The 24,895-nt window shown below is 39.0% G+C and overlaps 1 pseudogene; it reads left to right on the top strand.

Moving 5' to 3' along the window:
- The first annotated feature begins 17,618 nt into the window (after nt 1–17,618).
- LOC126616372 (probable indole-3-pyruvate monooxygenase YUCCA10) lies at nt 17,619–24,706 on the top strand (annotated as a pseudogene).
- The last annotated feature ends 189 nt before the right edge of the window (nt 24,707–24,895 follow it).

Below are 24,895 nucleotides of genomic sequence, written 5' to 3'. Positions count from 1 at the left end.
ATAAAATTAATGCTCTGAAATCTTTTGTTAATATTAAAAAATAATTAAAAAAAAATAAGAAAACAATCAGAAGTGGCTTGCAGTTGTATTTTCCTTGGTAGCCACAACAAAAATGAAACTGTGCGTTTCAACTTAAATAACTGGCCCCCTTCTTCTTCCTCGCGAATCATTTGAACTGCCGCTTCTGCAACGCAGCTCCGGCTCGCACCGAAAATGCCCATATTTCGTCTTATTTCTTCGCTATATGCCAATAGTACTTGGGATTTATAAAAAAAAAAACGAAGGCCTACGCACAATGGATGATGTACATCAGCAGAGGAACCAAGGGGGGTTTGCAGGTTTTCTGATTGACTAGCGGGGCGGCTACCCGCTTCTGGGCTTCTTTTTCGGCGAGAGAAGGGACGACCGCCTCTCCTTGCTCCTCTGTAGCTTTGCCCATGCGTATACTGACAGACAGCTTAGTAGAGCATGTGGTTTCTCTCTATTTGCTCCCTTTTTGAAAATGCAGCTTTCTTTTGTTGTAGGATCATTAAAATCTCTACGGTCTGTAGGAGTGATAATTTCAAACACGACATATTTACACGATTTGAAATTTACGTGAATAAAAGATATAAAATAAACTCTGATGAGTAATACAAGTTATTAAATTATTATTTTTGCATCAGTTTGCGTTTACCTCTAGGTCCATGAATTAGTTATACTCTTTGCAACAGCCAAAATTTTAGCTCAAGGTCTTTGACATCTTTTTCAGTGATTGTCACATTATTATGTACGATTACAACCCATTTATGTTATAATATGTGAATTTATTTATTAATTATATGGTTGTTGATTCATGACCTTATAATCATATTGATTACCCATGTTGTATCTTGCAAATTAGTGACACTATGCGGTAATATGACCGTCATACTAAAAAATTTCTAATCAACCAAGGTCATCAAGATCTAGAAAGCAACAATTGTGTGGGAACTAGTATATAAATAATTTTTCAAAAATCTTACAAGATGGCCGAGTTGGTCTAAGGCGCCAGATTATGGTTTCCGAAAGGGCGTGGGTTCAAAACAGACTCACTGTTTTGGAAGCCCTAAAATTTATGGCGGATGATCCCTACAGAATGGTAATTTTCAGGGCCAATTTGGCGTTTTGCAAGAGGCCTTGTAAAAATATTCAAAGTTCTACCTCCAATCAAAAGGAGCAGTGGCGGGCCACTGTTAGTGGCCACGACCACCCCGGTTGATTGAAGAATACTCAAATATCCGTTAATGTGGCCGCCCTACAATATAAAATTATGAATAAAATAGGTTCCTGCCCTTCATTTTTTTCATGAATTGAAATCTTATTCTTTTTTAAAATGAAGAAACTTCTTAATCATTCTCGATGTCTTTATTTGAATATTAAATTATTTGCAAATCATTATATGTCAATTTTAATGAAAAACTTCTTAATCATTTTCAAAGATATCTTTTTTATTATTATTTTTTTCATATATTTCTATTAATAATTTCTAACTTTTTTTTTAATTTATACCAATATTATTGTTAGTTTTAATTTGTACCCATGATTTTGAATTTTAATATGTACCCATATTTTTTTTGTGAATGTACCCATGCTAATTATATGTATTTATTTTATGTTTTAAAATATATCAATGCTTATTTCTTAAACTATATTAATAATTACTATGTGTGAAAAACAATATTACTTTATTATTGATTTCTAAGTAATTGTTATATTGTAAAATATTATTTGAATTTATTTAAATTTCATAATTTGTGGAATTTTTTATGCATAAATACATTAGTTAAATCTCTTAAATGATGCAAGGGACATCGATCATACTATTTAAACAAATCAAGCTTCATTCTAACAATTAAGTTGATTGGGGACCAGAACCAAAATGACCCCGACTTCCGAGATTTGAGAATACATCATCTTCATTAAGGACTTAACGCACAAAAGGATTATATTTATCTTTTATTTTTTGCTGTTTTTAATGATGGGCCTCGTAAAGGGAGAGCAAATTTCATGAAACAAGTTCACTGTCACGTGACATCTCGATCCTATAACACATTGTTGTGTGGAAAAAAACTTGCACATTACAATGTATTATTGAATAAGAGACTTCACGTGACGGTAAACTCGTTTCATGTAAATTCTTCTCCTACAAAGGAGTCTATAAATTTTCTAAAGGAAAAAGTAGTATTAAATCGAAATTCTCCAATCAGTTCCACGTACGTTTTATATACGGTGAACTAATTTTCTGCCTCTTTTCCTCCAAACATGCCTAAAAGCATTTCTTCATATGCTCTCAAAATCACCACGTTATATAAATGGCTGGAGGAGTAATGCTTAATTGAATTAGTGCCATGTTTATCATGCGTATTATCTAGTAATTATCTATTCCAAACTTCCACACCAAATAACATATTCATAATTAGTCAATTTAGGTGGTAGCTAACTATACCTGAAAACAAAAATATGATCACCGACACATCCATAATTAACGACCCATTTTAATTAGTTAAAATTACAAAAATACTCCTAATGGTGGAAAGGTTGATTTTCATTGGCTTTTGTCCGTTGACATGTAAAATATTTTATTTCCATAGCACTCGTCGATACGAACGTGTAGACACGAACAAAATCGAATTCGGAGCTAAAACAAAGCTTCTACGAATTTTTGAACGTCAAGGGCATTTTGGTAATTTCACAAGTTGAGATATTTCTCCACTTTGGAGCCTCTCCTTGGCTAACACGTGGCAAGATTGTTCCCCATTTATGGGGTGCCCTTTTTTCTGCCCCTCCCATGATCTCTCTCTAGAACTCTCATTCTTTATCTCCTTGTCTCTCCCCATGAAACTCTCTCCCTCTCTTCCTTATCCCTCCATCTCCGAGAACTAACCATCGAGACCACCATCACTGGCGAGTTTCCTTCGGCGACATAACCACCCTGCGAGTCCTACGAACCCAAAACGGGGAGAAATCCATCGTTTTCGCTCTCTCCTTCGCTGCATAGTACCTTAATTGTGCAAAAACCTAATCTGGCAAGTTCTCACCGTCCCCGATGAGGTAAGTTCAAAAATCCCTCTAAATCTTCATAAATCATGTTTAGAACTACGATAAGGTTGTTTTTTAGACAACTTAATGGTGTTTGGACACATAAACCACTTGGGGAAAACACTCTTCAGTTTTTCGGCGAGGAACCCGACCTTTGTAGGCTTTTTCCGACTTATCCCGACCTCGACTCAACCTCATCTTGGTATAATTTTGTTCCTTACCTTCGTATCTTCACTTTGGCTTTTAAATTTTTGAATTTGGCTTAGAAATGAAACTGTTATAGCCTTTTGAAGCTATCCGGCCTCCTCCTACAAACTCTAGTGTTCTCCTTCGCAGAAATTGGCTGACCCATGGCTCGAAACCGGACCGGACCCCCCGCAACCCAATAATCGGCCCAAACCTTTAGGCCATGTAACCGGCCCAACCTATTAACCTTAACCCAAATCCAACCTAGTAACCTCGGCCAACCCAGCAACCCAAACCTAGATCCGACCTAGACCTAATTCCCTAATTTAGGGTCGGCGTGTGGGGGCTGTCATGGTTGGCACGTGGAGCACACGCGCCTCCGCTGGAGGTAATGTGCTCTACCGCCGTTCATTGCAGCGCTGACGACTTTTCTGGAGACCCATCTCGGCACATGCCAAATCTGAATCCGCTGTCCGTTTTCCTAAATTATATCGTTTTAGTAAAGTTATATTAAATGATCTTCATTTGTGTTTAGGTGCATCGGTTGGAAGTGACCCAAGCCTCCCTAGTTTGAGCGGCTCTCCGATAGCAAAATACTTGTGAGTGGACCCCTTCTTAAATTGCATGTTTTTATTTTATTTTATAAAATATTAGGCTTGCATGTATTTCATATTTCATGAATTGAATATGTTTTATATTATGTTTTACGGATTTCTATATTTATGGTTTACGAAGAATTTATGATTTATTTAAATTGCTTTTACAAAATATTTATGATTTATTGAATTTACGTTTTACGAAAGGTTATGAATTATTGGATTTTCGCATATGAAATTCTATGGATTTACAAATATGATTTATCATGGATTTATGAGATGAGGCTTTGAACTTTTGAGGTCCGGTGATTTGTTATGAGATTTTGAGATACATTTTCGGTGCTTATCTAGTGGGTTATCATACATCACATCCACACAACACGGGTATGTAGACGTCTATGGCCATATGACACAGTTAAGGATATTTATGACATACCCCCGACTTCACTAGCGAAACCAGTGTCGGACAGCTTCACTAGGCACGGCTAGTGTTGGTGTGTGATGTCATATGTATATGTTTCTTCTCTGGAGTAACCCAGAGTCGTACAACTTCACCTTCGGGTGATGAGGCCTACCATGTTTCTTCACTGGAGTAACCTAATGTCATACAACTTCACCTTTGGGTGATGGACAGGTTATGCATTCGGGCAACTATGATACCCCTAGTAGAGTACAACATTGATGTGATTTACGGAGGTTTTATGGATTTGTCTTCGGGTGATGATATTACCATTGTTTTGATTTATGAGATTCTTGGGTTTTGCCTTCGGGCGTTGCGATACCACCTTAGAGATGATTTTATTGCTACGAACATTTTTGGCAAGTTAGAGTTTTAGAAAAACCTATATGTAGTATTATATACATGTTCAAAACAGGGGGTTAGTATGTTCAGAAATAAAACAATTTTCTTATTATTAGTATTAATATAAATTATGGTCTACTCACCTTTTGTTTTGCGCCCCCTCAGAACATAGTGACGAGGAGTACAGCCTGAGCATCGAGGCATTTCCCTACCAATAATCTTGCATTCTTCCACTTGCGTCTGGCTTCTTTTATGAATAATTGTAACTTGATGTCTTACCTTTCACTAGTACTTCCATTTTGTGGTATGCTCTGGGCATATTCGTACATCTTATATTTCAGATTCGTGGCTGTTGAACATTCTATTTCGTCCATGTTTAATTTGGATTATTACTATTGCCTCTTAGTGTTTGCATATTCTTTGTGAATGTTGTTTCTTGCATAACTTTTGGATTACATGTCCCTTCATGTTCTCGCAAATTCTTATATCCACGTCTTTTGTCACTCTCGAGTGGCGGTCAGTACGTATCATCCATGTGTCATTTGGATATCTGGGTTGGGGCGTGTCAATCTTATCAACAACGTATTGACAATTGTAAATCATATCAACAACGTATTGACAATTGTAAATCATAGTATAAACAATATCGATAGCATATTGCTAATACTTGTAAATAAACAACATTTCTGCATTTTAAAATAATGTAGTCAATTGCAGCTAAGAAAACTTTTTTATTTTTGTTGAAAAAAATATAGGGAGAAGTGATGCTTCCACATTTCAGGGTTAGGGCATACCACAAGCCTCTTTGACGATTTACAGATGAGGTCTTAGCCCTTTTTGGTTTCACAAATCTCCCACCAAGAGAGATTGCCGATAGCATGACTCAAACCTGGGTCTTGATCTATCGAATAAAACGATCCTTACCAACTCAACAACTCCTTGTTAGCCACAACCTATAAAACTTTATTAATACATAAAGATAAGGATGAAACAAATGAAGACGACATAATATAGTAGGTTTGCTAAGAATGTTTCATATCTTTGCATAATTAATATATTTCACACTTGCTCAAATTAAATCCGAAATATTTGACCAAAAAAAAAAAATTAAATCCGAAATGAATGTTGTCACCACTAGATCAAGTTGGAATGAATGGACAAGGATTGTCTGCCCTCCACTTTTGGTGCCCTCCTGTTTATGTGGTCACGGTTAAGCCGCGTCAACCTTTTATATTACTATTCGTTTTTGTCTTATTATATCTATAAAAAAACAATATAAAATATTGACATGGCTTAACCTTGACCACACAAAACAGGAAGGTACGAGGAGGACACCGAAAGTGGAGGGCAGACAATCCTTGTCCGGAATGAATATATCTACAGTCTTGCAGACGCAGCATGCATGTGTAAGCAAAATCGAGGACAAGAACTTTCACAGCCTTTTCTTCTTGTCTTTTGTCATGAGTATATCTTCCAAGATACTCAAAATTAAAAAACAGTGCATTAGTTGCATTTGTGTATAATATGAGGCGAAAGTTTGTCTGCCATGCACCTATGAACGAAGAACTGAATATGCGGGTAACGAATTAACAGTTAAGAATTTAATAACAATTTTTTTTTATTTTATACTGTACATCAATGCATATATATTGGAAAACCCGATCAAAAAAATAGACAATTAAGTTTAAGCGAGTTTTAGGCTGAGCCCAAATAATTATTATTTTTTATTTAAACCTTCTGACTATTATACCACTTGGGGTATAACCATCTTTTTTGTCTGATACAAATAAATATTTTAATAGATATCTTAAAGAGAAATTAGGTTCACATCCTTCTTTGGCTACTCCATTAATTAAAATCCTATTCATTTTCAATTTTTTATCAAGGTCCTTGGGTATTAATAACATCATTAATTATTTGAATAATAAAATATTTTTATTTTTAAATATATTCCTTTAGTATTAAAAATGTTAAAATTAGTATATTTATATTTATGGCTAAATTTGTTATCATATATTTTTATTTTTAGTTTGTACCTATTTTTAATTTGTACCAATTTTCTTTTCATTTTTAAATTTGTACTTATATATTAGTTTCTTTTTGTGCCCATATTTTTTAGAGTTTTATTTGTGTTTGTACTCATGTGTATACCGTCCGTGACATTGTATATTTAATCCATGATAGAAAAATTACATATGGTATTGTGAACACGGAAAATTCCTGAAACGAAAGAGACAAGAACAACGTGCACAAAATAATATTTGGTGTTTGATGATTTTGGGTTACAATCTCTCTCAAATTTGATCCTCTGATTCGATCTCCGTAAGGTGTTGATTTGTGGATGTTTCTGATCCAAGGGCCGTCGAGGCTTGATCTTGGATGAACTGTTGGAAGTTTCTTCAAGGGGCCGTGGGCTTGATCTTTGAAGGTGGATTTGAGCGGATCTTCAATGAGTCGTTGGGGCTTGATCTTGAGGATGAGTGTTTCTTCAAGGGCCGTTAAGGTTTGATCTTGAATAACGGTGATGAACGGATCTTCAAGGGCTTTTGGGCTTGATCTTGAAGAATAGTGATGAACGGATATTCAAGGGCTTTTGGGCTTGATCTTGAAGATGGATGATTGTTGATCCAAGGGCCGTCGGGGCTTGATCTTGGGATGAACAGTTGTGTGGATTTATTGATGTTGTTGATCCAAAGGGCCGTTGGGGCTTGATCTTAGGATGAACAGTTGTGTGGATTTGTTGATGTTGTTGATCCAAAGGGCCGTTGGGGCTTGATCTTAGGATGAATAGTTATGTGGATTTGGTGATGTTGTTGATCCAAAAGGGCCGTCGGGGCTTGATCTTAGGATGAACAGTTGTGTGGATTTGTTGAACACTTTCTTCAAGGGCCGTCGATGCTTGATCTTGAATTGGTGGAAGTTCTTCAAAAGCTGTTGGGGCTTGATCTTGAAGGAGAAATTTCTTCAAAGGCCGTTAGGGCTTGATCTTGAAGGAGGATTTGACGAAGAACGAAGAGGACTTTCTTGATCCTTCGGGTGTTGCTTGAATTTGGGAGGTTCGATGCTTGAAAGCTTTAGAGTTTCAAAGCTTCAAGGATTTTGGATGTGTGGGGAGTATTCTCTTCCATTTTGGGAGTAGAGAAATGTATTTGTGAATTGGTTGATGATACCTTGATGTAGAAGCCTATTTATAGGCTTTGAGAATGAATCACCACCACAAAATATTTTCTTTGTTTTCCAAGCACCATTGCCTAATTCCCCACTTAATACAATTTTAAACTTGAAGTGGTAATTTTATGGCCTAATTTCCCACTTAATATCATTTTAAACTTGATATGTGCATGCTTTGTCATTGCCCAAAATGAGAAGAAAATACTTGTGTAATCCTCCAAGGGTATTTCTTCTTATTTTGTCGAGTCACACACCATGTGTACAATTTGTATGACACGTGGCATATGCCTGTATGCCCTGACACGTCAAAATTTTAATGCGTTGGTGAACATTTATTTCACCGCAATTTCGATGTCTACAAATGCTCCCACTTCAAGGTGCGTCGTGTACATGTGCTTGTCACGTGTAGAAGATGCGTTTTGAAGTACCTAAATGTAGACGTCGATTCAAGGGCCATCAAGGCTTGATCTTGAATTGGGCTGGAGATTTCTTCAAGGGCTGTTGAGGCTTGATCTTGAACTGGGCTGGAGATTTCTTCAAAGGCCGTTGAGGCTTGATCTTGAACTTTGTTTGAAATTCTTCAAGGGCCGTCGGGGCTTGATCTTGAACTTTGTTTGAAATTTCTTCAAGTGCCGTCGGGGCTTGATCTTGAATCGGATTAGAATTGTACGGTGAGGCTTTGCTATTTGGCGATGTTGTTGAAGCTTCTCGAGTTCTTGGTTTCAACTCAGACTCCTTCTGCTGGGTTGATTGAGTGTGCAGGCAACATTCTTCTCTGCTTGTTTCTTCTGCACGGCAGGTAGGCACGAGGTAAAGGTGATGGTCTGTTTCTTTGTTCAATCTGTCCAAGTGCCGACCGATTGCTTTCTTTCTTCTTGTCTCGTAGGCAAGAGCAAGGGTAAAGGAAAAACATGCCATGAGATATCTTTGCCTTTGACTCTGATGATATGAGATACTTTTGCTTTTGAAGAAGTATCTTTCCACAGGTTTATTCTTGAACTGGGTTGGGGAACTTCTTAGCAAGGAAAATGAGACTTGATCTTGAAGATGCATTAGCACGTTGTCTCCACATGCTTCAAGGTATCATTGTCACTTGCCTTATCTGTTCTCCAGACAGATGTGGCAGCTTCTTGAGTTCCTCAACTCAGACTCCTTCTGCTGAGTTGACTGTGCAGGCCGCATTCTTCTCTGCTTGTTCCTTCTACACGTTGTCTCCACATGCTGCAAGGTATCATTTTCACTTGCCTTATCTGTTCTCCAGGCAGATGTGGCAACTTCTTTGGAAGTATAGCAACAATGGAAGACAGTACTCGAGAGCAGTGCTAGGTAGGCAATCAGGGAAGGGTTCCAAGCAGTCGGTTCCTTACCCGAGTTTGAGTGGAGGTTCCGGCATATTGCTTTCTTTATCCTTGTCTTTGCAGGTAAGAATAAGGACAAAGGAAATGACAGGGAAAACGCATGATATGAGATACTCTTACTTTCTACCCTGATGATATGAGATATTTTTGCTTTGGTGTCATTTGTTTGCAGAGGTACCCCAAGGAATAAAGAACACTGAGTGACTCGAGATGCTTCGTTAGGAAGGCATTCTCGGAGATGAAGAAAGGTTATGTATGTCTGCCTTGCTATGAAGGGTGAAGGCGGACAGTTATAGGAAATTCTTTAATACCTGTAGAGGTACTATTATTTCACTCGTGTCGGCAACCAATGCGTGATTGATCAGTATGGCTTCACGTGCTTTCTTCTTTATCATAAATCTTCGACAAATTGTCCGTAATTTCCACCAAGCTGAGTGTGCATGTGACAGGTGTTGACGAGGCTGAAAAAGACTGGTGCCTCTTCGATATCTGGGATCGGCGCTTCGATAAATTGCCCGTGATTTCCGCAAAGCTGAGTTTGTGTGTGACAGGTGCTAACGCGTTTGGAAAAGCAAGATGCCTCTCCGATTTCTGAGCTTGCCTCTTCGATTTTTTGAATTGGCCTCTTCGAATTCTGAGCTCGCCTCTTCGATCTCTGAAATCCTGTCGAGTGCTGATTTTTATAGAGGCGTGCAGTTCGTTTCAAAGCACACTTGAATTTTCGCTTGTAGAAACTCCATTCTTACACTTCTAAGATCTTGATTTGTCCAACCTCTTCTTTCTTCAACACCTTTGAAAATGTCTGGACCCTCCGACCGTCGTTTTGATTTGAACCTTGGTGAAGAGGCAGTCCCGCCTTCTCCAGACAACATATGGCGCCCATCCTTCATATCCCCTACTGGTCCTCTTACCGTTGGGGATTCGGTAATGAAAAATGATATGACTGCTGCAGTGGTGGCCCGGAACCTTGTCACTCCCAAAGATAACAGACTGTTTTCCAAACGGTTTGATGAGTTGGCTGTTAAGGATTCTCTGGCCTTCAGTGTGCAGTGTGCAGGTTCTGTGTCTAATATGGCCCAATGTATTTGCTCGAACCCGTCAAGTTGAATCATTGGCGGCTGAAGTGATGAGCCTCAAACAGGAGATTAGAGGGCTCAAGCATGAGAATAAACAGTTGCACAGGCTAGCACATAACTATGCCACAAACATGAAGAGGAAGATTGACCAGATGCAGGAATCTGATGGTCAAATTTTACTTGATCATCAGAGGTTCGTGGGTTTGTTCCAACATCATTTTCCTTCTTCTTCTAGGGCTGTACCGCGTAATGAAGCTCCAAATGATCAACCTTTGGCTCCTCTTCTTCCTGGAGTTCCGCCGAGTGGTGTGGCTTCAAACAGTCAACCTCCGGCGCCTCTCATTTCTGGAGCTCTGCCGAGTGGTGAGGCGGCACCTGATCGTCCTTGAAGATCCCCTCTTGTAAATTTGATTTGATTTTTTTTTTTTGTTAAGTATGTATAATGCAAATTTATGTAAAATTTCCAGAAAAAATAAATAAAAACGGACTTTATTTCTCTCAATGCATTTGTTTTCTTTTGTTTTGTTTTTTTTTGTAAATACATAATAACATATGTATTTATTTATTTATTCTTTTGTAATAAAATTGACTTTCTTTAATAAAACTTTTATATTTTTTTTTTATTTTGATATTACTGAACTCGAAATTGAATGTTCGAGCCGCCTACGTACCCTCCCAAAGAAGAGATCAAGCCATAACGTAGTTCAAATGAGTGATGAATTTAACAGTGATTTTGATGATGATTTTTCCGTACACAGTTTATGCTCTTGCGGGCCAGGAGCTTTGGTGTTGCCTTTTATGCTCGTGCAGACCAGGAGCGTTGATGTCGCCTTTTATGCTCGTGCGGGTCAGGAGCGTTGATGTTGCCTTTTATGCTCGTGCAGACCAGGAGCTTTGTGCCATGCAGTTTAGACTCGTGCAGGCAAGGAGCTTTGGTTCGTGCAGTTTAGGCTCGTGTGAACAAGGAGCATTGGTTCGTGCAGTTTCGGCTCGTGCGAACAAGGAGCATTGGTGTTGCCTTTTATGCTCGTGCAGACCAGGAGCTTTGTGCCATGCAGTTTAGACTCGTGCGGGCGAGGAGAATTTGTGAATTTTGTCAAGCAATTTTGGAGAGGCGTTCCTCACAATCTTCATAGCAAGGAGCCTTGACCGAGTGATTGAAGAAGTCTTTGGGAAAGAAATCGTGCATCGTGATGGGGATGGACGATCTATGTGTCGAAATTTCATCATCTTCAACACGTTCACGTTGCTTTGAAGGTTGACAAGAGCTGCTTTGCCCCCTTTCCGATTGGCGGACTTGTGGATGAGACGTATGCTTCTTGTGCAATTTCTTAGGAGTGACTTGAGTCCATCCTTCAACTTTGCTTGTCTTGGAGGATGCCCCCTGAGGCTGAGGTAAAAATTTTGAGTCGGAAGAGCCAGAAGTGATGGTGGTATAGTTTGACTTCACCACATCGTCAAGATCTAGCTCGATGATTCCTTTCTGAGCCAACTTCATGATGAGATCTTTCAGCACGAAACACTTTTCTGTCGGATGACTGATGAAGCGGTGGAATTTACATTACCTTGGATTGTTGGTGCGATTCATCTCTTCTGGCCGTCTGCACTCAGGCAAGCCGATCACCTTCTTTTCCAGCAAGTCTTCTAACATGGCAACCACATCAGAGTCGGGGAATGGATAAGTTTTCTCCTCAAGCTCCTTCAAAGTGTGTCTACGCATCTCTTGATCACGAAAAACTTCAGCTTGAATCGCCTTGCCTCGTGTAGGGATTTTGACGGGAGATGTGTTGACTGTCATTGCTTCCTTGGTGGATTTCCACGTAGCCTTCTCCACCTTTGTCTCAAGAATTTTGTGGTTCTTGTAGTCGGCGATCGGTTCATTCTTCCCATGATGGGCGATGTTTAACTCCATGTTATGGGCGCGAGTGGCCAATTCCTCGAAGGTCCGTGGTTTAATGCCTTGAAGGATGTATTGCAAACCCCATTGCATGCCTTGGATGCACATCTCGATTGAAGAGGTTTCCGAGAGCCTGTCTTTACAGTCGAGGCTTAGAGTGCGCCATCTGTTAATGTAGTCAATGACTGGCTCGTCCTTCCACTGCTTTGTGCTCGTCAGTTCTAGCATGCTCACAGTGCGGCGGGTGCTGTAGAAGCGGTTAAGGAATTCCCGCTCCAATTGCTCTCAACTGTTGATGGACTCAGGCTCTAGGTCTGTGTACCACTCAAAGGCGTTTCCTTTCAGCAAGCGCACAAACTGCTTGGCGAGGTAGTCCCCTTCGGTCCCTGCGTTGTTGCAAGTTTCAACAAAATGGGCAACGTGCTGTTTCGAGTTTCCCTTTCCATCGAATTGCATGAACTTTGGCGGTTGATAACCCATCGGCATCCTTAAGGCGTCAATCTTCTTTTAATATGGCTTCGAGTACAACCCGGAGGTATTTGAGCTCCCTTCGTACTGCGCCTTGACGGTGCTGGTGATCATCTCCTGCAGCTGCTGGATAGAAAGAGATCCCATGAGTGCCGCTGCCTGGTCTGGCTCCGGCTTCACATCGTTTTCCTCCACCTGAGGCTCCTCTTCTTCGTCATCTCTTCTCTGTAGTGGATCATCTTCTGGTTTGGGTTTCTCGCCATCATGCGCCTCCAGTCGGTTGACAAGTGCTGCAATTTGTAAGTCTTTTTCTTCCACAATTCGGGTTAACCTTGCAATTGCTTCATTCATCTGAGCCAGTTGTTCTTCGATGGAGGTAACGCCGATGGTCATGACTTGTGCAACCAATAGACGTGACTTTCCTTTAGACATCCAAGATGCTGACGAATAACGTCTTTGGCTGTTTTGGGATGTCATCTTGTGTGCCTCAGCAGCATGCTTCAGTGCCCCCAGCGAGGTCAGGTTGATGACAGACTCACACCTTTGATGCTCCCCTTGCTCTTTTAGCGACACCAACTTTGAAGTGGCATGTTGAGGAGCGGTTGTGGCGCCAATGGATTGTCTGTTTGCGGCAGAAGTGCTTAGGATCCTTCCCTCAGTGGTTGCGAGAACGGTTTGTCCCTTGCTTGATGCCATTGACTTTGAGGTGTGTTTGGATTCCTTGAACGGAGAAAGAGATGAGAGGTAGAGATTGTCCCACTGGGTGTGCCAATTTGTGAACACGAAAAATTCCTGAAATGAAAGAGACAAGAACAACGTGCACAAAATAATATTTGGTGTTTGATGATTTTGGGTTACAATCTCTCTCAAATTTGATCCTCTGATTCGATCTCCGTAAGGTGTTGATTTGTGGATGTTTCTGATCCAAGGGTCGTCGAGGCTTGATCTTGGATGAACTGTTGGAAGTTTCTTCAAGGGGCCGTGGGCTTGATCTTTGAAGGTGGATTTGAGCGGATCTTCAAGGAGTCGTTGGGGCTTGATCTTGAGGATGAGTGTTTCTTCAAGGGCCGTTAAGGTTTGATCTTGAATAACGGTGATGAACGGATCTTTAAGGGCTTTTGGGCTTGATCTTGAAGAATAGTGATGAACGGATATTCAAGGGCTTTTGGGCTTGATCTTGAAGATGGATGATTGTTGATCCAAGGGCCGTCGGGGCTTGATCTTGGGATGAACAGTTGTGTGGATTTATTGATGTTGTTGATCCAAAGGGCCGTTGGGGCTTGATCTTAGGATGAACAGTTGTGTGGATTTGTTGATGTTGTTGATCCAAAGGGCCGTTGGGGCTTGATCTTAGGATGAACAGTTGTGTGGATTTGTTGATGTTGTTGATCCAAAGGGCCGTTGGGGCTTGATCTTAGGATGAACAGTTATGTGGATTTGGTGATGTTGTTGATCCAAAAGGGCCGTCGGGGCTTGATTTTAGGATGAACAGTTGTGTGGATTTGTTGATGTTGTTGATCCAAAGGGCCGTTGGGGCTTGATCTTATGATGAACAGTTATGTGGATTTGGTGATGTTGTTGATCCAAAAGGGCCGTCAGGGCTTGATCTTAGGATGAACAGTTGTGTGGATTTGTTGAACACTTTCTTCAAGGGCCGTCGAGGCTTGATCTTGAATTGGTAGAAGTTCTTCAAGGGCCGTTGGGGCTTGATCTTGAAGGAGAAATTTCTTCAATGGCCGTTAGGGCTTGATCTTGAAGGAGGATTTAACGAAGAACGAAGAGGATTTTCTTGATCCTTCGGGAGTTGCTTGAATTTGGGAGGTTGGATGCTTGAAAACTTTAGAGTTTCAAAGCTTCAAGGATTTTGGATGTGTGGGGAGTATTCTCTTCCATTTTGGGAGTAGAGAAATGTATTTGTGAATTGGTTGATGATACCTTGATGTAGAAGCCTATTTATAGGCTTTGAGAATGAATCACCACCACAAAATATTTTTTTCTTTTCCAAGCACCATTGCCTAATTTCCCACTTAATACAATTTTAAAATTGAAGTGGTAATTTTATGGCCTAATTTTCCACTTAATATCATTTTAAACTTGATATGTGCATGCTTTGTCATTGCCCAAAATGAGAAGAAAATACTTGTGTAATCCTCCAAGGGTATTTCTTCTTATTTTGTCGAGTCACACACCATGTGTACAATTTGTATGACACGTGGCATATGCCATGTATGCCCTGACACGTCAAAATTTTAATGCGTTGGTGAACATTTATTTCACCGCAATTTCGATGTCTACAGGTATATTTATGTTTTATGCCTAAACTTTGTATCATATATTTATATTTTGAGTTTGTACCCACTTTTAATTTGCAACATTTTTTTAAATTTGTAGTATTTTCTTTTTAGTTTTATTTTGTACCCATGTATTAATTTCTTTTAGCGCCTATATTTTTTAAAAATTCATTTGTACTCATAATTTTTTAATTTTTTATCTGTACCCTAATTTATTTATAATGTACCCATTCTTCTTTATTAATGTACCACTTTGTTATATGTGAAATGTACCAATTTTTTTAACACTATGGATACATTCTTTTGCCATTTATTATTTCTTATTTTTTACATAGTTTTTATCCATTTATTCAATCAAAATGTTTGAATTTTTTGTATTGTAACCGTTTCTAATAGTATTATAATGAGGGATTTTAAATTTATAGGATTATAAATCTCATAAAATATCAAACAATTAATGTCAAAACTATAAAAATATAAATATTAATTGTAATATAATGAGGTGTACAAAGTCAAGAGACTTTGATCAAACTTTGAATACCATTAAGGTTTTAGTCAAAGAATGTTAAGGATTAGGTACCGCATCCAAAGTATCCCATATCTTAATCATAATAAACATCGTGGCCCTAGGTAAATAATTATGTAGGTAATTACATATCCCTTGGCAAAATAGTCATACAATTAGGGTTTAAATCCGCACATAATAAATATTGGGTTAAACTAAAAAATAGCTTCGTTGACTAGGCCTAAATAATAATAAAAAAAGGGAAAACCTAATTGAGAAATGTCAAAGAGACTCTCTTAAAAGTAAGACTTTTCATAGATCTCTCAGCTACTTTATATTTTTTGCACAATGTTTTATAACATTGATACAAAAATTAACATTAAACATTTAAGTGATAGAGAATCTATGAAAAGTCTCACTTTGAAAATAATTATAGCGGATGAGGATGAGGGTGTGACTGAGGGTGTGACTGAAATTAATCATAGCGGATGATCTTGAACCCAGCAATCACGTAATCAAGTGGTGTTGAACTAACTGGTACACCAGACTTGTTTGACAAGAAGGTAGCAATCAAAAACGAGGCTTTCAACTTTATTCAGATGAAATAAAAAGAACTATGATGATTGATCATGAAAGGCAAAATTTTACGTACATGTTACTTCAGCGAGGATGTCTTGGTTATCTTTAGAACTTGCATGTCACGGTTCTTCTGTTTTTACTAAATTTGGGTTTAATTCTTTAGGAAACTAGATTATAATCCCTAAATAAGATCTATTTTTTATTGAAGTTGGGTGTAAGATTAAATACTGATTTTGGTCCTTTGACATTATATATCACCTAAAATCTAGCTAATAATTATTAAATTTAGTTTAGTTTTATTTTTACTATTATAAATAAAAGATTTTTACTTAATGCATGTGAATTCAATACGGGTAAAAAATTGCTTAAGTGGTAACAATGCATATATGTTTATATGCATGTATATAAATTAATACATAAGTTGTGTACCTATGCATATGTACCTATGCATATGTACATAAATATATATTCATGTACCGATATATATATGCCTATATATACATTTGTGTACTTATACATATAAACTTATGTATATATGTGTACCTATATATATGCACCTATATATACATTTCTGCACCTATACATATGAACCTATGTATATATGTGTACCTATACATATGCACCTATATATATATATATTCATGTACCTTTATTATGTATATTGTTTATTGTGTTTGCATATTAGTTATTTGTTTTGTTTTGTGATTGTCTGTATAAATTTTTATATAGTTTAATCTCATTAGAAAAATAATTTAAAAAGTCTTCCATTTTTTTTAACAAACAAAAAAAAGTCTTCCATTTTAAATTGCTAAATTTGATTTGTAGAAATAAAAATTCCTATTTTTAAGGCCTAATTGATGATTAAGTTAGGAATTTTAGAAAGAAAATTTGAAAATAATAAAAGTGGGCAGGGGTATTTAATATGATTGATAATGAGTTTTAAAGTGAGGGACTAAAACTAGATTTATAAAAGCATCCCGGTTGTAACGAAAAAATAATCTTCTTTAGGTCCTTAAGTCTAAATGCCCCTAATATAATGTATATTCTTCTCACATAAGAAGTCTTGTACATAACTGGTGTTTCTTATAGAAGTACTTCAAGTGTTTTTTCATAATTAGCTTGCATTTTTATGAAGGACGGGTTCAAAGAGGAATCTCATGTAAATATCATGAAACAAGGTTTCATCTTATTCATGGAGATTCCGTAAAAAAAAATATATATATATACATATATATATATCTTCTCTAAAAACGTTCTCATTTATTTAAAAAAAACTTCCTAAATGAGCCATACATCAAATGTCAACTTACATTAACAATGACCCTAAAAACAATCCACTAATTACGCTAAATGTCAATTTATGGTAACAACAACCCTAAAAAAAAAAAAAATTAAAAAAAAAAAAAAAAACCTTTTGCTAACTCCTCACGCCAACAGTTTCTCCTCACTAAATAAAATAAAAAACTAATAGAAAATTAGGAGAAGAATGTGCATGTTACATTCGTGAGATTATTGATCGAGGAAATTAATAATTAAAACATAAGCAGGGTCCAATGAGATTATTAATTTTATTTAATATTGGTTACCAGAAATATATAAAACCAACCCACAACCAGTAGCATTGTCGTTCATATGGTACTCTCTCTTCTTCCCACTTAAGCTCGAGAAAGTACCAAAACTGCATACACACCATTGAAATGCAGGAACATAATAAGTTAGTGATCATCGTTGGGGCCGGTCCCTCCGGCCTGGCCACGGCTGGATGTCTGAGCCGGCTCGCGATCCCATACATAGTCCTAGAAAGAGAGGACTGTTTTGCTTCTCTGTGGAAGAAATACTCCTACGATCGTCTCCACCTCCACCTTCAAAAGCAGTTTTGTGAGCTTCCTCACATGTCGTTTCCAACCTCTTACCCCACATACGTGCCCAAAAACCAGTTTATCCAGTACTTAGAGGACTATGTGTCCCACTTCAGTATTAGTCCAATGTACAAGAGAAATGTGGAGTCTGCAGAATATGATCAAGTGTCCAAGAAATGAATTGTGAAGGCGAAAAATATTGGTGGTTCCAGCGAGATGGAGGAATATTTTGGAGGCTTTTTGGTGGTGGCTACCGGGGAAGCAACCGACCCGTATACTCCGGAGATTGAAGGTTTGAGTAGTTTCAATGGTGATGTTCTTCACTCAACAAAATTTAAATCCGGGAAGGAGTTCGAAAATAAGAAGGTTTTGTTAGGAATGTCGGTACTACAAGATAGAGAATGCACAAAGTAAAGTAGAAAATGGACACCAAAAATTTATGTGGTTCGGCAATTTATGCCTACGTCCACCAAACAAGGATCAATCTTCACTATATGAAAAGATGAGTACAACAAGAGTAGTCTTACCAAGCCAAAGACAAGGCTTGATGGATACAAGAAAGTAGGACACACACTTTCTATCACACTAAACTTCACTCACACAATGTGTAGTGGAACACTCTCACTCTCACTCTTGGAGTGGAACTCTAGCTTTGGACTTGATCCTTTGCTACTCACTACTCTCTTGATTTGTTGGTTCACTACAACATCACACCCATATTTATAGGTGAGGGTTTGGCATTCTACTAGTTTCTAGTGTATTCTTCAAACCTCTAGCATAGAAAGATCTAGACTAGCCACAAAAGTGTGGCTTCTAGATCTTTCCATTTGCAACCAAGGAAGCTAGTACTCTCTAGCTTCTTCCATCAACTTAATAACATGCTAGAATTGTCTAGCATGCTCCAGCCATCTCTCTTGCTTACTAGAATAATCTAGAACATTGATCATGGGCTGGACCATATACCAACAATCTCCCCCTCCAGTCCATGAGGGAGGAATTCCGATCATGACTCCAAGTTACCTGGAGTCCATCCCAGCAGCCTTAATGCAGAATTCCAACTTTGATTTTGTGACCACCTTTGTCAACATGTCTGAAGAATTATTATCGGTATGAATCTTCTTCAGCTGTAGCATCTTGTTCTCGATAGCATCTCTAATCCAGTGATAACGAATATCAATGTGCTTGGTGCGTGAATGGTATGCAGTGTTCTTGCTCAAATCCAGAGCACTCTGACTATCACAATAAACGCCATAATCACTTTGCTTAAAACCCAACTCTTGGAGAAACCGCTTCAGCCACAACAACTCCTTGCATGCTTCTGTAGCGGCTATGTATTCAGCCTCGGTTGTAGACAAAGCAACACACTTTTGCAACTTGGATTGCCAAGACACGGCTCCCCCTGCAAAAGTAAACAAGTACCCAGACGTAGATTTTCTGCCATCCAGGTCACCTCCCATGTCAGCATCTGTAAATCCTTCCAAGATTGGTTTGGAACCGCCAAAGCACAAGCACATCTTAGAAGTCCCCTTCAAATATCTGAGAATCCACTTAACAGCTTCCCAATGGTCTTTCCCTGGATTAGAGAGAAACCTGCTCACCACACCTACTGCATGAGCAATATCTGGCCGTGTGCACACCATTGCATACATGATACTTCCTACTGCTGAAGAGTAGGGAACAACTGCCATTTTCTCCTTTTCTTCATATGTTTTTGGACACGACTCTTTGCTCAACTTGATATGATTGGCTAAAGGTGAGCTTACCGATTTGGCTGCTTTCATGTTGAACCTTTCAAGCACCCGTTCAACATATTTTTCTTGTGACAGCCACAACTTCTTGGATTTTCTGTCACGAATTATCTCCATGCCCAAAATCTGCTTGGCTGGCCCTAAGTCCTTCATGTCAAAGGACTTAGATAACTCTTCTTTGAGCTTTTTAATCATAAAAGCATCTTGACCGACAATCAACATGTCATCAACATAAAGCAACAAAATGATGAATTTACCTCCAGAAAATTGTTTGATATAGACACAAGAGTCAGCATGAGTTCTCTTGTACCCATTACTCACCATGAATGAGTTGAACTTCTTATTCCACTGTCTCGGAGCCTGCTTAAGACCATATAAGCTTTTCTTGAGCTTGCACACCAAAGTTTCTTTACCCTTGACTTCAAAGCCTTTGGGTTGCTCCATATATATCTCCTCTTCTAAGTTACCGTGGAGAAATGCAGTTTTAACGTCTAACTGCTCGAGCTCAAGATCCATGCTTGCTGCCATACCAAGGATAACTCGAATGGAAGTCATCTTCACCACCGGTGAGAAAATCTCATCAAAGTCAACTCCTTTCTTTTGACCAAAACCTTTGACAACCAAACGAGCCTTGTACCTTGTCATGTTGTCGTCATTTTTCAATTTGAACACCCACTTGTTTTTCAATGTTTTTCTGCCCTTTGAAAGCTCCACCAGCTCATATGTATTATTCTTTAATAAGGAATCCATCTCTGACTCCATTGCCTTCATCCATTTATCACTGTCGTTATGAGCTCTGGCCTCCTCATAAGTTTCGGGCTCTCCATAATTAGTCAACATGATATACTCTGATGAAGAATACTTGGTAGACGGTCTTCGACTTCTGCTGGATCTTCTGACCTGATCTTCATTCTCTTGCGGGGCTAGAGGCTCCCCCTGATTGGATTCTCCTTGAATCTGCTCTTCTTGACTAGGCTCCCCCTGATCAGCAATCTCATGGTCTGGCACATCTTGATCAGGCTCCTCTTGATCAGCATTATCTGATTCTGCAGGCACTTCATTGGCAGTTGCTTCAGAGATGTCATCGTGACTTTCTTCATCTGAAGCTAATGGATCAACTCCTCTGACTGCGCCATCTGGTTGTGCCTCTTTATCCGAATCCCCAATTGTTTGATCTTCATAAAAGACCACGTCTCTACTTCGGATAAACTTCTTCTGGTATGGGTCCCATAATCTGTAACCAAAATCTTCACCGCCATAACCAAGAAAGATGCACGGTGTAGCTTTGTAGTCTAACTTCGATCTCTGCTCTTTGGGCACATGCACAAAAGCTTTGCAACCAAACACCTTCAGATGAGAGTAAGACACATCATTACCAGTCCATACTCTCTCTGGAACATCAAGACCTAATGGTACTGATGGAGATCGGTTGATCAAATAGCAGGCTGTCCTTACAGCTTCACCCCAGAACTGCTTAGATAACTTTGCAGTCCTCAACATACACCTGACTTTCTCCATGATGGTTCGGTTCATTCTTTCAGCAACACCGTTATGTTGTGGAGTTCCAGGAACTGTCTTCTCATGACGTATGCCATGTTTTACACAATACTCTCTAAACTGGTGAGATGTGTACTCGCCGCCGTTGTCGCTACGAAGGCACTTGAGAGGTTTCCCAGTTTCCCTCTCCACCATGGCATGGAACTCCTGGAATGTCTGAAACACCTGGTCTTTGGATTTCAACAAATACACCCACACCCTTCGTGAAGCATCATCAATATAAGTAACAAAATATTTATTTCTTCCAAGTGACTCGACTTCCATGGGACCACACACATCTGAATAAACAAGATCTAACAAGTTTCCTTTCTTTGTAGATGGAACAGAAAAACTAACTCTTCTTTGTTTTCCGAATAAACAATGCTCACAAGAGTTTAACGACGTACCTTTGGCAAAGGGAATATGAGACTTCTTTGCCAAAACTTGTAGGCCTTTCTCGCTCATGTGGCCTAGCCTCTTATGCCACAAGTCTAGAGATGAGTCTTCCACAGCATTCAACTCACCTTTCAAAACCTTGGCATTTGACCGGTACAACGTACAACAAAGTCGTGCTCTTGCTACCACCATTAAGCCTTTAGTAAGCTTCAATTTTCCTTCGCCAATATGGTGATAATATCCTTGTCGATCAAGGGTACCGATGGATATCAGATTGAGACGTATATCAGGAATATGTCTCACATCTTTCAACATCAATTGGCAGCCAAGATTAGTTCTTAAGCAGATATCACCAATTCCAAGAATTTTGGAATAGCTTTCATTCCCCATCTTCACTATGCCAAAGTCACCTTCTTTGTATGTACTGAAGAACTCCCGTTTGGACGTAGCATGGAATGAAGCTCCATTATCAAAGATCCATTCAATGTCTCTGTCAGAGTTGCCCATATGCAGACATTCACCAACAGACAATATTTCTGGTACATCACCACATATGACAGCGGTGGTATTGCCAGTATCATCTTTCTTCTGATTGTTTCCTTCCCTTTGCTCTCTCTTCCAAACTCGACAATTTTTCTTCATATGGCCTTCTTTGCCACAATGGTGGCATGCACCCCTGAACCTTGACTTGGATCGGCTAGGACTCCTGCCATGACCTCTAGGCCCTCTACTCTTGCTTCTTCCGCGGTTCTCTGTGACAAATACTTGGCTGCTATCTGTGCCAGAAGTCTTTCTCCTTGTTTCTTCATTGAGCATGCTATTTTTAACATTATCAAGAGTAAGAACACCATTAGAAGCAGAGTTACTTATACTCACCACAAAGGTCTCCCAACTGTCTGGCAAGGATCCAAGTAACAAGAGCGCTTGTAGCTCGTCCTCGATCGTCATTTTCATAGTAGCCAACTGGTTGATGATATTCTGGAAATTGTTCAAGTGTTCTGCTACACTTAAACCATCCTTGTACTTCACATTGATGAGCTCTTTGATCAAGAAGGCTTTCTTAGCTGGGGTCTTCTTCTCGAACAAGGACTCAAGCTTCGTCCAAAACTCGCGAGCATTGGTTTCATTAGACACATGGTGAAAAACACTATCATCCACCCATTGTCTAATTGTGCCAATAGCCTTGCGATTCATCTTCTTCCACTCGGCATCGGACATGCTCTCGGGCTTAGCGGCATCTCCTTCAATTGGCTCATGCAAATCCTTGCAATAGAGAATGTCCTCCATCCTTGGCTTCCATGTTACCCAATTGGAGTTGGTGAGTTTGATCATAGTGCCACTTCCTTCCATCTCGTAGTACGAGCCAATCGGGCTCTGATACCACTTGTTAGGAATGTCGGTACTACAAGATAGAGAATGCACAAAGTAAAGTAGAAAATGGACACCAAAAATTTATGTGGTTCGGCAATTTATGCCTACGTCCACCAAACAAGGATCAATCTTCACTATATGAAAAGATGAGTACAACAAGAGTAGTCTTACCAAGCCAAAGACAAGGCTTGATGGATACAAGAAAGTAGGACACACACTTTCTATCACACTAAACTTCACTCACACAATGTGTAGTGGAACACTCTCACTCTCACTCTTGGAGTGGAACTCTAGCTTTGGACTTGATCCTTTGCTACTCACTACTCTCTTGATTTGTTGGTTCACTACAACATCACACCCATATTTATAGGTGAGGGTTTGGCATTCTACTAGTTTCTAGTGTATTCTTCAAACCTCTAGCATAGAAAGATCTAGACTAGCCACAAAAGTGTGGCTTCTAGATCTTTCCATTTGCAACCAAGGAAGCTAGTACTCTCTAGCTTCTTCCATCAACTTAATAACATGCTAGAATTGTCTAGCATGCTCCAGCCATCTCTCTTGCTTACTAGAATAATCTAGAACATTGATCATGGGCTGGACCATATACCAACAGGTTTTGGTTGTTGGGGCTGGGAATTCAGGCATGGAGATTTCACTAGATTTGGCAAACCATAGTGCTAAAACTTCAATCATTGTCCGAAGCCCGGTAATCAATCACATCATCTAGCTTTGTTTTTAACTTAAAATTCTTTCATGTTTTCTGATGAGGCGTTGAAGAAGATATTCTAAACTACTCTAGTGTACGAGAATATGGCATATGCAAACTGCCTGGACTAATTAACCTAATGCACGTCCGCTTAAATTTGTTTCATGTTTAAGACGATTTTATTTGTATGAAATAGCTTATATGATATCTAAATGCAGGTCCATTTTCTCTCAAGGGGGATGGTTTACTTGGCCTTGGTTTTGTTGAAACATTTTCCATTAAGCATGATTGATTCTTTGCTGGTTCTGCTTAGCAAGCTGGTCTACGGAAACCTAGCTAGCTATGGGATAGAGAGGCCACAAGAGGGTCCTTTTTATATGAAGGGGAAGTACGGAAAGTATCCGGCCATTGACGTTGGTGCCTATCGAAAGATCAAATCCGGCGAGATTCAAGTTTTGCCGGCCGAAATAGGCAGCATAAGAGGCGGCCAGGTGGAACTGAAAAATGGAAAGTCATACCCATTCGATGCAATCATTTTCTGTACCGGATTCAAGAGATCGACGAATTTGTGGCTTAAGGTGACTACTCAAACATTGTATGGTAACTATTTCGTTTTTAATTTTTAATATTTATTGCGTAAGGTGATATAGAAATTTGTTACTATTGTGACAGGGAGATGATTATCTTTTAAAAGAAGATGGAATTCCACGACCAAGCATCCCTAATCATTGGAAGGGAAAGAATGGATTATATTGCGTGGGACTATCGAGAAGAGGATTATATGGATCTAAGGAGGATGCTCAAAACATAGCCAATGATATCAAGTCATTTCTGTAATGTCCCAAAAGAAGAAGTAAACGGCCAAATGCACGAGAACTTACCTACACTTTTGGCTACCAAACATTCCAAATCAATAAGACGATGTCACGTTGAAAAGTTAAAAACACCCGACGTTGCTCTGGTCCAAAATGAGACGTTGGCGTACATTGAGTGTAGGAAAATATCTCCCCAAGCCGCACTTTTCTATTTTTCCTCTTTCGTTTTTGGTTGTGAGTCATCATTGAATGTGAATTTTAAATAAATAATAATGACATTTCATTATTTTTGTTACAGTAAATAACTGAAGCACCTTATGGATACAAACTATCAAAATTGTCACATTAGCTAAGAAATTACAAAAACGAACACCTTGTAACGGCGGAGCTGCTGCGACAGGAGCCAATTGATAAATAATTGTTGGCCGACGAATCATAACCATATCAAGTTGGAATGAATGTATTTACACAACAG

Source organism: Malus sylvestris, chromosome 3 (genome assembly GCF_916048215.2).
Source record: "Malus sylvestris chromosome 3, drMalSylv7.2, whole genome shotgun sequence".
Lineage (NCBI taxonomy): Eukaryota > Viridiplantae > Streptophyta > Magnoliopsida > Rosales > Rosaceae > Malus > Malus sylvestris.
Note: the sequence above shows the minus strand (reverse complement) of the source record. Positions and strands in the feature narration are given on the sequence as shown.